We start from the raw sequence: 14,958 nt of genomic DNA, 5'->3' as shown, positions 1-14,958 counted from the left end.
TGTGTGTGTGTGTGATTCATTGAGTTGAACCACATGATGCTATAATGATGAAAGGCAAGATGTTTCACAATCTGCCTTTTACACACTATAAAGCAAGATAGCCAGGGGTATGATTTAATCTGAGGCAGAATATGTGAAAAGCTGGGTATATATGAGTGAGTGGGGAGCAGGAGGACAACAGATTCTTAACCTAAGTTCAAACACATGATAGCCAGATGTGTCAACATTCAAGATCATGAAAAATGTAGATGTCCCATCTCAGACACAGAGCATGTTTTATTCTATTCAGACCTCTAATGCATTGTATCGTATCCACCATTTCCATGTGGGTAGAAATATAACATTAATTCTGTGACTAAAATGCTAATCTTTCTATCATAAGCACACCAACCAAATACTTTTTAACATGGTCATGTTAATTTTAAAATTTAATTTGATAGAATCTGGAATCAAATATGAGGCATGAGTCTGGGTGGATGTGCCAGGATATCCATGGCATCATCTAATGATAGCCCTAGATATAAAGATGTCTGACAAAATAGCTGTGCTCACTTGTCTTTTGGTTCATGCTGGTGTGTGTATCTGTCCCTGCTATTCTTTGCTGACCTCAGACTCCAGATTCTTCAGCCTTCAATGGACTAATATGAACAGCAATTCTCTAAGAATTTTCCAGGCCTTCAGTGCCAGAAAGAGAATGCTGAGGTACCAGCTTCATGATCTTAGAAGCTACCAGGCTCTCAGCCTCTAGATAATGGACAATCATTGTTGAACTACCATGTCCCTATCACTTCCTGACTTAAGGAAAGGAGGGACAGTACTTTTCAACCATAAGCTGAATATCCTACTGCTGTCTAATGAGCAAAGACTGCTAATAGAAAAGTACCAGTAAGAACGAACTTCTTAAGTTGGGTCCTCATACTCCACAAACCTCTAGCAGGAAAAACAGTGAACCAAAAACAACAAGGGAGCACCAAGAGATTGTGGAGATTAGTGCCACTACCAAGGACTTGAAAGATCCAAGGGATGTGGTTCTCAACTCTCCCTTTAATTCTCCTATTTGGCTTGTGGAAAAGACAGATGGATCTTGGTGAATTACAGTTTGTTACTGTAAACCTAATCAAGAAATGACCCAATTGCAGTTGATGCAGCAGATGTGATTTCCTTGTTTTAGCAGATTAACCCATCTCTGGATATTTGTATGACACCACTGATTTCACAAATGCTTATTTCTCCATTATCTGTCCATAACGCCTACCAGAAACAAATTTGCTTTCAGCTGTGAAAGCCATCAGTATATCTTTTTTGTACATTAATTATTCGCCTTGACATAGATTAGTTTGCAGGAGTTTTGATCACCGGTCTCTTCCTCAAGGTACCATATTCCATTGATTACATCATGCTGATTAGACCAAGTGTGTAGCAGGTAGCATCACTGAACTCGTTGGTGTGATATATGCCCAATAAAGGATAAGAAATAAACCCATCCAAAATTCACAGACCTTCTACCTCAGCAAAATTTCTGAGTCCATTATTATGGGGATTGCAGAGATATTACTGTTGAAATGAGGGATTTGTGTGCACCTGACCACACCTCTTACCACGAAGAAAGAAGCACAATATGTAGTAGGACTATTTGGAGTTTGGAAGCAACATGTTTCTGACTTTGGTGTGTAATTCCAGTTTGTATAACAAGTGACTGGAATAGGTGATAGTTTTGAATGGGGCACAGAACCAAAAGAGGCTCTTCAACAAGATCAGGCTGCTGTCAGGTTGCTCTACCACTTGGGCCATACAAACCAGCAAACCTAATGGTATGTGAGATGTCAGCAGTAAATAGAGATGCTGTTCAGTGCCTTTACCAGGCTCCCATAATTGTATAACAGCTCTTGGGATTTTGTAGTAAGGACCTGCCTTCCTCTGAGGACAACTATTTTTCGTTTGAAAGAAATTCTTGATCTACTCTTGGGCCTTAGAAGAAACTGAATGCTTAACATGGGCTACCAAGTCACTGTGTGGCCTGAGCTGCCCATTGTGAGCTGGGTGTTATCTGCCTTACTAAGTCATAAAGAACTGAATATGAATTTATGACTATTTCATAAGTATAATAATCTATCCTATTTTGATATATAATAAAGATACAAATTAAAATTAATGTAAGGATAGGAATTCCCTTGGTATATTTGATATTCCTTTAAACTCTGCCCCTGGATTCGACAAAAGTCCTTTTTCCTTCTGTCAATTTTTAAATCACTGTTAAGCATTTTAAAATTTTGAAATATAATTGTCTTTCAATGTTTGTTTTGCTAAAAATAAAAGTGAATATGAATTCAAAGATAAGAAAACAATTAAATCCCCAGTAGCATGTTAAAATTTGTTAAAATTTAAAATAATATCTTTTAGAAGCAAGAAACTGAAAGTAATGTACACTTTGAGGTATTTGTAAAACACTACCTAAGTGGCTCAACTGAAATAAATGAAGACCTCTTATCACTAACAATGCTGTTTTCATTGAAATGAAAGTTAATGAGCTTTGTTTGGGTGTTATTTCAGTGGCAAAATGTAAGGCCCTGTGTTTAATTCACAGCTGGCAGAAAAATTATAAGTGAACTTGGAAGCAATTTATATATTTAAAAATTTAGAAAGGTTGGAGAGATGGAGCACTGACTGCTTTTGCAGAGGACCCAGGTTCAATTCCCAGAAACCACACAACCATCCAAACTTCAGTTCTAGGGAATCAAACACCTTCTTTTGGCCCGCTCAGGCATTGTACAACACAAGTGCACTTACATATATGCAGACAATGCACTCATACACATAAAAATTTTTAATAATAATAAAAGCTGGTTGTGGTGGCACACACCTTTAATCCCAACACTCAGGAGGCAGAGGCAGGCAGATCTCTGTGAGTTCAAGGTCAGCCTGGTCGACATAGTGAGTTCTAGGACAGCTGAAGCTACAGGGAGACCCTCTCTCAAAAAGACCGAAAAAAAAGTAATAAAATTTAAAACTTAGAAAACCAATGTCAACTTCAAAACAAAAGAAATAAACTAAAGAATCAAGAAGTGTTAATTCACTGGTTTTATTGTTAAGGACTTCCAGAATTAATTGGTTTTAAATATCATATAGTGAAACACTTAAATCAGGTTGTAATGTAAGCAGAATTGGTAACCAATAAAATTCATCAAACTTTTACCTAAAATAGGTTTCTTTTATCAAAATTCCCAACCACTGGTTCATAAATGTGCTGTTTTAAAATTCTATTTTTATGTCTAGTGTTTAAACAATCATGCTATTTCTGTGTACAGGACAGACTGAACTCTTAATCTCACCTTTGGATCCTTTTTACACTATCTTTTTCAGCTCTGTTGATCATGTTCAGTGTACTTGTTGTGATAATTCTAATTATTCCAGGTCTCTTTATAGCTGAGGTTCTCTTTCTGAGTTCTCCATTTTGACTATTTATCACATTTTCCTATCTTTAAACTGTATGACATTGGCCATTTTTCTTGAGCGTACATTACAAAGTGAATCATTCATATTAGACAAATTACTTGGTTGTGATTGTGTGTTGCAATTGCCTTGATTTATTGGAACAGATCACCTTTATATAGTGAGCCTCCTATGACTTGAGAAGCTCCAAATATAATGTAACTTAAAATAATTTTATGGCATATTTGCCCGATATTATGATTATATTTACTTATTATTTTCCAGGATATATTACTCTATATAATTTCACGATATCTATTTGATATTCTGTTGCTGAAATTGTCCTTGAATATAAAGACTTGTGAGTTCAATATACCTACAGTGTTTAACAGCATGATGTCTCACAGGAAAATCTCCATTCTCATATGTGGGTCCTTAGGATTCTTGCCTCAGAAATGCAGTAGCCAGCATCATGGGAAAGTGAAGAGGTTTTTCAAGGATGGCCTTTCCAAACCTGTCTACCTCATGGTCTTTCTGGGCTACAAGTCTGGCATGACCCACATTGTGCATGAAGTTGACAGGCTGCGATTCAAAGTGAATGAGAAAGTTGTGGGCTGTCACCATTATGGAGATGTCACCCATGGTTTTTGTGGGCATTGTGAGCTTTGTAGAAAGCCCACGAGGCCTCTGTACCTTCAAGACTACTTTTGCTGAACTACTTTTGGTTCCATAAGAAATCTTAGAAAAATGCCTACACCAAATACTGGTCAGAAATGGCAGACCAACATGCACAAGAAGCAGCTGGAGAAAGTTCAAAAGCATGAAGACTTCCAGGTTCTCTACATTATTGCCCACACTCAGATGTGCCTGCTTCCTCTCCATCAGCAGGCCCAATTAATGGAGATTCAGGTGAATGGGGGCACTGTAGCTAGGAAACTAAACTGGGTCTGTGAAAGGCTGGAACCACAGCCTCCAGCAGGCAGAATGAAATGACATATGTCATGAGGTGACCAAAGGCATAAGCTACAAAAGTATCACCAGTCTCTGGCAAACCAAGAAGTTGCCCCACAAGACCCACTGATGGTTGCACAAGTTTACTTGTGTTGGAGTCTAGCACCCTGCCCATGTAACCTCTGCAGCTCCCACTACCATCAGGTCATGGAGATCAACAAGATTTACAAGATTGGCCAAGGCCACCTGTTAAAGGACGGCAAACTGCTTAAGAATAATGTTTCTACCTATATGACCTTTCTGACAAAAGTATAAACATGCTGGGTGACTTTGCCCATCATGGTGACATGACCAAGGACTTTGTCATGCTAAAAAAGCTGTGTGGTGGAAATCAAGAAGCAGGTGCCCCCCCTCCGCAAGTCTTACTGGTGCAGACCAAATGTCCTGCTCTGGGGAAGACTGTCCTAAAGTTCATTGATACCTCCAAATTAGGCCAGAGTTGTTTCCAGACCATGGGTGAAGAACACATTCTTGAGACCACTCAAGAAAGACTGAATTTTGAAGGATTGAGGAGCTTAATTTTAGAAGCACAATGTGCAGCAGGTTGTGTCTCAGTGAAAAACTTTATCAATGGAAAAACTGATTTATGAATGATTTCTTTGTAAGAAAAAGAGTATTAATTTTTGCATTTTCTTTGTTTCACATTTGTTCAGTCATTTTTCCATTGCTGTGATAAAATACACTATAAGAAACAATTCAAAAGAAGAAAGGCTTCTTCAGACTCACACTTTGAGATAGTTTCAGCCCATGTTTGCTTATCTCTATCATCTCTGGGCTTTTAGTGAGGCACAGCATCATATTTGAGCACATGTGGTGAAGTAATGAGGCTCAGCTTATGGCAAATAAGAAGGAAAGGGAAACAGAGGAGAACCAGGGGCAAACTAAGTAGTACAGTGACACACCTCCTTAAACTGGGAGCCATCTCCTAATAGTCTGCTAAGATATCAGTGCCCTCATGATCCAATCACATTTCAGTCTCCCACATTTACCTAGCCTGTATTGTGTATCAAGCTTCAATGAGTGTATCTTTCAGACACTTTTTCTATCTCTCTTTGTCCTCTAGAACCCCCCACCCAAAATATATCATTATATTTCTTTATATCTATCTCTTTGTATTTTCCTTTTTCTGGTTACATTCTTTCATCTAAAGTAGCAGGTCATTGAAACAAATATTTTAAACCATGAAATGAATATACCAATATAAGAAATGAGAACTATTACATTCAATAACAAGCTAAAAATGAAATTAATTCATTTATATTATAATTTTCAATTTAAAAAGCTCTTACAAGATATATGGAAAGATAAAAGTTAAGTCTAAATGGTAAGTCTGTGTATGTTCTGTATATATAATTTTACGTATATTTAACATTTTAAGATGCAATTTTATTCATTGTTAATGAGCTAGTGATTTAATAACTAAATTTAAGTCATAAATTCAAACATAAATCCTGGGCAAAAATCCATTATGTAATAGAAAAGTTATACTTTCTTCCCAGGGAAGAAATAATTTGATATTCCAGAGTTAAAATACTGTTAGGGCTTTAAAGATGGCTGTACAGGTAAGGATGTTTCCTGCCAAGGCTTGTGACCTGAGTTTGACTCCTGGGACACACATGATAGGAGAGAATCTATTACCACTAGTTGACTGCTGACCTGTATATGCACATTAAGAGAGGAACACCTACACACACCCATGCAGATGCATACACAGACACACAAACACACACAAACAAATAAATAAATAAACAAATAATAAAAACAATTCAAGATAGGGGAAAGTAAATAAAAGGCCAATAGGTGTAGCGACATTCAAATTTCCTTTGCCTCAAAATTTGTGACTAGGTAATTAAATCTTTCGTATTTACTTTTCGTGTTTCAGTCTTTACTGGACAAAATTACTCATATTAAAATTTAAAATCAGAAGAGAGCTTTACAACGTAGTAGCTTCATGTAAATGTATTTATGTACATTCAGCACCTGTGATTCTGTGTGTAAAAACACACATGTGAGTCACACTCTGAATGTCATTTTCTCCTCTCTTCCTGTTATTCATTACGCTATTCCCAATTTTTCTTCTATAAGGGTAAACACGGTATATGTTTTCTAATATGTCTTTCTTTCTTGAGTTTCCTTATTTGCTTATAAGTAATTATAACCTGTTTGCACATGTACGCCTTTTATGAATCCATACTTATTTCCCACTTTCCTACATATTCTTTTTCTTTTCTTAAAAATATTTTATTTATTATTTTTATTTTATATGTATGCATATATTGCCTGCATGTAGGTAAGTGCACCTGTGTTGTGCAATGCCCGAGGAGGACAGAAGAGGCTATCTGATCCCCTGGAACTGGAGTTACGGACAGTTGTTAGCTGCCATGTGGGTGCTGGGATTCGAACCCGGGTCTTCTGTAAGAACAGCCAGTGTTCTTAACTGCTGAACCATCTCTCTAGTCCCCATATCCTTTTTCTAAATTTGTAATAGCGCCTGATAATTTCTGTCTCCTGAGTGCTGAAGTTAAAGGCTTGCACCACCACACCTGGCTGATTACTGAATTGCTAATTGTATATGAATACCATTTTCATGTGGGATAATTTTCCATTAAGGAATTATTAGTATTGGGGATTCATCCCTGGAGGATAAATTTCTACACTGTGAATTGTTAATTCAAAGTGTGCTTTCTTAAAGTAGTATAGCAAAACTAATTTCCACCCAACATATTAATTATTTTACATTTGTACTGAAGTTTTTTGATTTTTCAAGCAATATAATTTGATGGTATTTAGATCCCCTCCCCTATAGCCATCTCCACTTATTTCCTTTCGCTCAATTCAATGTTATCAATCTCTCTACATCTCTATCTACCTACATAATAAGGCCTATAGAATCTAATCTTGTTTCCTAATGTCCTTCAGTGTGGGTCCATCCATTTTACCTATAGCCTGAGTATAGAACTTTTAACAAAGTTTTCAATTTATAATCATAATAGCAAGAAATTATAACATTTCAATTTGTGTGTTAGATTTTTATTAAAGATGAATAGTCTCTTCCCATACTGAAAAAGTGTGTTTCATATCCATTGATAAGAAATTACTTTTGTAGCATTAGAAAATAATTTCACTTAAATTTTGTTTGCTTGAATTTTATTGTAGGGATGCAATGCAACACAAAAAATCACATTTTGTAAATATTTCTTGTTTGTTACCTTATTTTAAAAATTATAAATATTGTCATAGAGAAGATAGTTAAGTAGCTGAACTTGATGACTTCTGTCCTTTTGTAACTGTTGATATATATATGCAAGAAAATCTCATTATTCTCTTCTGCTATCTACAGAATTTATTTTCTGTTTTAAAAACACTTTCCCCATGGGTGCTAGAGTTGTCTGAAAATTCTCTCATAAGCTGCTCTTGGTGGGTTTTTGTTGTTGTTGTTGTTATTGTTGTTTGTCCTTTATATCAGTATGGAGATGTCAATTGAAATATGTAAAATCAACATACTTTTCTTGTTTATTTTCAAAGTGATTTTAGAAGAAATTCAAAATTAATCCTGATGCTGCATATGCTGGGGTATATTTTAAAGCTGAAAGACCTTATGTTTCATTTATGTCTTGAATTAAGACCTTATGTTTCATTTATGTCTTGATACAGAGTAAGTGACTAAGGATTGTTATACATGCCAGCAAACAATGTAAGATGTCTTTACTCCTTACAATGATCTCGGGCATTTCTTGAAAGTACTTTACCAGTATTAATTTATTTAAGCATCATAAGAACACCTTCAGTTAAGTCCTATCATTATCACTTTATTGCAGATGATGGAGTGAAAGTACAGAAACTTAAATACTTGTCCAAAGCCAATGAATTAAGAAACCTGAGGCCTAAACCACTATAGTGGGCAAAATATATTAGATGGCACTACTAGAAACAGGCTATTTCCTGTGTATTTGCATAATTGGAGCTACCAATGTACCTTAAGCTTTACTGACTTTTCTACTATGTGTGGCATATGTATTAATCCTATGATAACATTGTTGCATATAGTAAAGTACACTACAACTAACTTTCCTAAAATTGAGAATAAGATTTATTGGTCCTACTCCGAGTTCCTGACTTTTGATGCATTCTACAGCATTATTGCAGGACTAAATGCCTCCTTAGCATAGCATTACTAATCAAAGTCATTCAACCTTGTATATAAATTAAATTTATAAAAATAATAATAATGCATAACTTGTTTTAGAAAGACTTGTGTTAAAATAGTTATAAAAACAACTTTGAATGATAGTCCAGTTCTTTAAAGATGTGATGAGGAGGCCAAAGTGTAGTTTTGCTATATCTGTTCTGATCTTAAATCTAACTACTTAAAGTAATATTTTATTCTACTGCATGGAAAATGATAGCATGTGAATTTTGCAGAGAATTTGTTGCTGTTGTTTAATTTTCACATAACATGTTAAGTAATGACAAGTTGAAATTTATTTTAAATAAATTGTAATTATAGCTGATTTACTATAACTGTGCATTTTGAATTATACAAGGAATATAACTCAACATATATATCTACTGCCACAGTAGTAGAAAAAACGCTTGCCCATTTTACCATGAGAGAAATATTTTGCTTTAAGCAACAAATATTAAGTTCAAGAAATATTTATGATTCTATTTCATTATATTGAAGAAAGTATTTTCCTAAGTTTTTCTTTCTTCTTTGATTATAGCTGATAGTTTTATAGTTCCTAGTAGTTACGGAAGAAATCTGTTTTCCTTCATGATTTGCAATGCTATCAGATAGGGCAGAAAAAGGAAGGAGTTTAAAGTTTAGATATAAAAGTCAGAGCCAGACCTGAAACAGGCAAGGAACGAATTCCCTAGATTCAGGAAATCTAGCAAAGGCTGATAAAAGCTCTTCCTCAAGGAATGACTGATTGCCTGTGATCTGAAGGGGGAGCAGTCTGGTCTTATATAGGAACTCTGCTGCACACAGCTTCAATAGTTAACTTTGTGTCAGGGTCTGGTATCCTTAAGGCTCTCTTTTCTGAAGATCATTTTCTCAGGCAGGCAGGTAAGTTACCTAGAGCACTAAAGGAGACAGGTGAGCGCTGTAAACAGTCTCTCTCAGTCAGGGAGTGACCAGTTGATAAGGCTTGGTCAAGGCCAGGTTTGAGAAAGGCCAGGCTGCCAATTTAGGGCCAGCTAGACACTTTAAGGGATTTATCGCTTTCCCTAATGTGGTTGTGGCTCTTCTGCAATTCACATATTCTATCAATTCTGATGGAGCCTCTATTACTACGTGAGTTAATCATTCTCTCCCATAGCTTCCAATATATTTTCTTTGTTCTGTACATTAAATGTTTTGACTCTTGTCTTACAAGGTTAGTTTCTTTTCTGGACCTGTCTACTTACTCTTTTGCATGTCTCGTGTACCTTGATAGATATATCTTTTCCTAGCTTTGGAAAATTTTCTTCTGTTAGTTGGATAAAATATTTTCTGTGCCTTTGATCTGGGTTTCCTCTCCTATACCTATGGTTCATAAATTTGGTCTTTTTATAGCATCCTTGGGATCTGGCATGTTCTGTTCCTGGGTTATATTAAAGTTAACACTTTCATTGATTGAGTGATTCATTTCTCTGATCTTGTCTTTGAGATCTAATCTTCTTCCGCTTCATCCATTCTGCTGGTAAAGTTTTCTTTTCTCTGAGCTTTATTCCTGACTTTCCAAGCAATTTTTTTCAGTTGGGTTTTCTTCAGTATTTACTCTTTAGTGCATTCTAGTTTCATATCTTAAATTATTTGATTATTTCATTCAACCATGTGTGTTTTATGGTCTTCAGGCTTTTCTTCATTCCTCTTTGAGTTCCATGAACATATTTACAGTTACTAGTTTGAAATCATCATTTGTGTATCAGGTAGGTTGTCATTCTCTGATAACTTTATAATGGGAGTGCTAATTTCTAGAGCAGTAATATTGTCTTGGTTTTTTGTAGTGTGTGCTTTTACAGTGGGATCTAGATATCAGAAACTAACATCATTGGAAGTGTTTCCTGGTATGGATATCTGATCTCACCTTTGTTTAGTAGGTGTTTGTATCTTTGTTTGCTGTTATCTGAATTTCTCTGGTTGTGGTCCAGCTTAGTGGAACTTAATGCTCAGTCTTGGGGAAAGTTCCTGTTGATGTGTTAATGAGCTTTAAGGACTCTTCTCAGTTCCACGAGGGATAGATGAAAATTCTGATTTTGACTTTCCGTGGGAGGCTTCATGTAGTCCCGGATTGTAACAGTGGGAAGGGCAGGTGCTAGAAGCATTTTGGCAGACAGATCAATGATGATTTTTGATTGGAAAGATGGAGATGACTCAACTTTGTTAGTAACACAGAAAATGTGGAAGTGTATGTAGCTCTGGACTAGGTCTGTCTGTTCTGGTGCACAGGCTCAACTTCCTATGCCTAGGAGCATGGGGATAGCAGCACCAGCAAGAGAGGTTCTGTGGAACTGATCAAGCTGGGAGTGTGAGGTGATGGAGAAGGAATACTGGGGTTTGGAAACTCACCAGACTTGTGAGTGCATAAAAATGGAGAGGTACTGGCAACTGATCATGGCTGGGAGGGGAGAGTCGCTCATGTTTAAGGGTTAGATCTTAGTAGTACTGAAGGGTTTTGGGGACCACAAAATTGACATATATATATTTGAAATTTGGTGGGACATTAGAAAGGGTGGATGCAGATCCAGTAGGGGATCTAAGTATGATCAACATATATTGTATGAAATTCATAAAATTAAATTAAAAATGGTATAAATAAACCATGGTGTATTGAAGTGGTTTATTCTAGATCATAAAAGCTCATGGTGCAATATTCATAGATTTTATAAGTCAGTTTTAAGTTGTGTAACTTTCATTAAAATTTAAGCCTTATGACTATACAATAACATTGAAATTAAATGTATTTAAAACATCCACATATATATTTACTATGCTATGAATTACATTCATACAATTATTTTTCTAAATTATAAAGCTAAATAGTAGTGTAATGTTAACCATCTTTTACCTACAATGTTTTAACACATATAGTGTTGGAGGGTTAAAAATAGCTATAATAGCTAGGCGTGCTAGCACATACCTTGGGAAGCAGGGGTAGACAGATCTCTCTGAGATCCAAGTCAGCCTGGTCTATGTAGTGAGTTACAGTCCTGTTGAGGCCACAGGGAAACCCTGTCTCAAAAAGACCAAAGAATAATAATAATAGTAATAATAATAATAAGATACTATTACCTAGAACTGGAAACAATTTAGAATTCATGATTTGATTCAATGTTTTGTTCATAATTCAGGTTTATTAATCTATGAGGAAATAATACTAATTCAGATTGAATTTTTCAATATATATTTTTATAGAATTTTTTTTTATTTCACACAACACATTTTATTCATATTTAGACCCTTCCCCTATCTATACCCACCTACAGCCTGCCCACTAGATTTCATACATTCTATCATATACATTAAGACCTATTGAGTCGAGTTTGTATACCCAGATGTCTCTTGGTGTGAGTTCATCCACTGGAGCCTGTTCAGCCTACCAACTGCCACTCGAGATTAAAATTTTTTTTAAAGTCTATTGTTATTAAGAGAGGATTACACACTCCACAAATACATAGGAAAATACTTTTCTAGTAATTATTTTTGTCACCTAATTCAGCAAAGAACTCAAAACATTTCCTTGATAAATGATTGATTTTCCCAAGTATCTTTGTTTCACTGCAGGCTTTTGCTAAATAAGCAGAATTATGAACTAACATTCATATCAGGAGAACACTCAATCATAAATGAAGTAAATGAACTTTTTGCTGAATTGGATAGTGATCCAGCAATTTCTGTAGTTTGATTTTTGTGAAATCATGGTAAATTTGCAACCATAAGCTTGCTGAAGATATGTTAGGCAAAAATCAATAAACGCATTCTGTAAAAATCAATTGCTTATATGGAATTACAATAAGGTATTTCACTTTTATTATTATTTGTAAATTGTGCACTACATAGCCATTATGTCAGTAAAAATCACAATAAATGTGTAACTCTTTTTTAAAGAGCTCATTGTTAAACACTTACAAGCATACTTCCGCAAAAGAGCACTTAGCAAAGGCTACAAAGTAGAAAAGAAATATATAGTTTAGGAAATCTTGATAAAAATATTTCCAGTTTATAAGACAAAACAACAGAAGTATTTTCTATATTAGTAATTTAATTGAAACTTTAAAAGAGTGACAAATAATGATGTTTATATTTATTTCAATAGCAAGGTTTTGTTGATTTTTAAATTTAAAGTTTTATAACATGTAATACATGACTACAGGATTGACATCATTTTCACCCCTGCATGGCCTTCCATGTCCCCTCACTCCCTCTCAAATCAATGACATCTTTAATATTGTTACATGTATGATGCATGTACTAATTATATATATTGCTTTTTAATGAAATATCCCTAAGCTTGGGGACTTAAAGCATCCAAATTAAATTTTCACTCCAGACTCTCGAATAGGCTGGACTTGCATGTTTACCAAGGCTCGGGCTCATTGAAAGGTTTAATTGGAAAGTTTAATTGGTAAATGATCTTCTTCTAAACTCAGTTAATTACATCATTGTTGAAAGGATGTAGTTAATTGACATCACTGGTTTTTGTATATCTGTGTTTAGTACAGACCACTTTTGCACAACCTATCCCCCTTCTCAGCAGCCATTGATTTCCGTAGGTCTTCATCTGGGATGGGGCCATGTGAAATTCCCCCCATTCATATTGGCTTTGTTGTTGTTTAGAATTAGTGTTGTCATATTTTGCTCCCTAACAGAGCTCCACTTCTTATCTGGCCGATGTACAAAAATCCATAAATCTAGCCTTTGGATAGAGACTTGCTTCTAATGAATAGAATATTATAAACATTTTGGCATTTCATGTCTCTGAATAGATTTATGGTTTACAAAAAAAAGTGAAGAATTAAGTTATCAATAACAGTGTTCTCTAAGGGAGGACTTAGGTCTCAGTGAGTATTTCTTCAATGGTACATGTTAAATTTCATGTAGTTTTGTTGTACGGGGTAAAATGCTAGCACTAGGTTCTGAATCTAGCTTCATGTTAAATTCAACTATTTAAATTTCATTCTTTTATTTTTTTCATGTTTATTTTATACATATTTCTGTGAGTGACTGTGTGTGTGTGTGTTTACTTGAGTGTGTGTGCGGTGTGTAAGTGTATGTGTATGTATGTGTGTGAGTGTATGTGTTTGTGTTTGTGCCAGAGCACCTAAGTGGAATTAAGAAGACAACTTGTTGGAGTCAGTTCTCTCTGTCTACCATGCTACCATGTGGGTACCCAATATTGAACTCAGGTACTCAGACTTGGTAGAATGTACCATTACCGGCTGAGCCATTCCTCTGGCCCTGCCTTTTGAATTTCTTAATCAGTAGTTTCATATTTATACAATTTCTCTGAACACACACTGACATACATACACACACACACACACACACACACACACACATATTCTAATCATTTGAAAAGTATTGCAACTCAAAATTGAAGATGGTCTGCTTTAAACCAATGAATCACATTGTTTTCTGCATTTATTTATATCAAATGAAGCAAATCTAGTAACTTAAATTAACTATATTATTTAATAATAACTCTAGGCCTTTCCTCCTCCGCCGCTGTTCTCGGCTCCTGGTTTGGGCCCTGCGCCATTCCTGGTCGTGGGTCCCCAGACACCTGGGGAACTGGTGCTGCTTCCTGATCCTTTTCGCCCAGGCCAGCTTGGTGCCTTCGTTGGGCCCCAGGAGCACTGCTTCCATAGGACCTGGCCCCGCTCCCACCTCTCCCTGCTTCCTGGACCTGCACCACTGGCTAACTCTCCTGGCCTGCTCTCCCACCCTCAGGCCTCTCTTGGGGTAAGTCTACCTTGCAGCCCTCCGCAACTTGACTCCACCAGCTGCACTCACCCTTCCATCTCCCAAGCTGTTCTCTACTCCTAGCTTGGGCTCTGTGCCATTCCTAGTCTTGGGGCCCCAGACACCTGGGGAGCCAGTGCTGATTCCTGACCCTTTTCACCCCGACCGGCTTGGTGCCTTACTTGGGCCCCAGGAGTACTGCCTCTGGACACAGCCCCGACCTCACCTCTCTCTGCTTCCCTGGTCCTGCAACACCCGCCAGCCTCTTTCTGGGGCTGACAGCCTCTTTCTGGGGCTCCGAGGCTTACCTTGCCTCTCCCTGATCCTTTGAATCCAGTACAACGCAGCTACTCAATCCACTCCCAGGGAAATCTTGGGGCTTACTCCCACCCCATCAGCCTTTGCATCCCTGCCTGGCACGGCCACGGCCAGGATCTCAGGTCAGTCCAACACCCAAGTTCCTGAGGCCAAAATCATTCTTAAAAGATTCCAGACTCAAGGAGAAAGTCTGAAAACTTCTGACCCACATTGGAAGTGGGCCACCGCGGAACTCCTGAAGACAAAATCAGTCC

The 14,958-nt window shown here is 36.6% G+C and overlaps 1 pseudogene; it reads left to right on the top strand.

Moving 5' to 3' along the window:
- Positions 1-3,825: 3,825 nt before the first annotated feature.
- On the top strand, positions 3,826-4,959 carry LOC103726689 (annotated as a pseudogene).
- The last annotated feature ends 9,999 nt before the right edge of the window (positions 4,960-14,958 follow it).

This window comes from Nannospalax galili, unplaced genomic scaffold (genome assembly GCF_000622305.1).
Source record: "Nannospalax galili isolate Female #2095 unplaced genomic scaffold, S.galili_v1.0 scaffold227, whole genome shotgun sequence".
Lineage (NCBI taxonomy): Eukaryota > Metazoa > Chordata > Mammalia > Rodentia > Spalacidae > Nannospalax > Nannospalax galili.
Note: the sequence above shows the minus strand (reverse complement) of the source record. Positions and strands in the feature narration are given on the sequence as shown.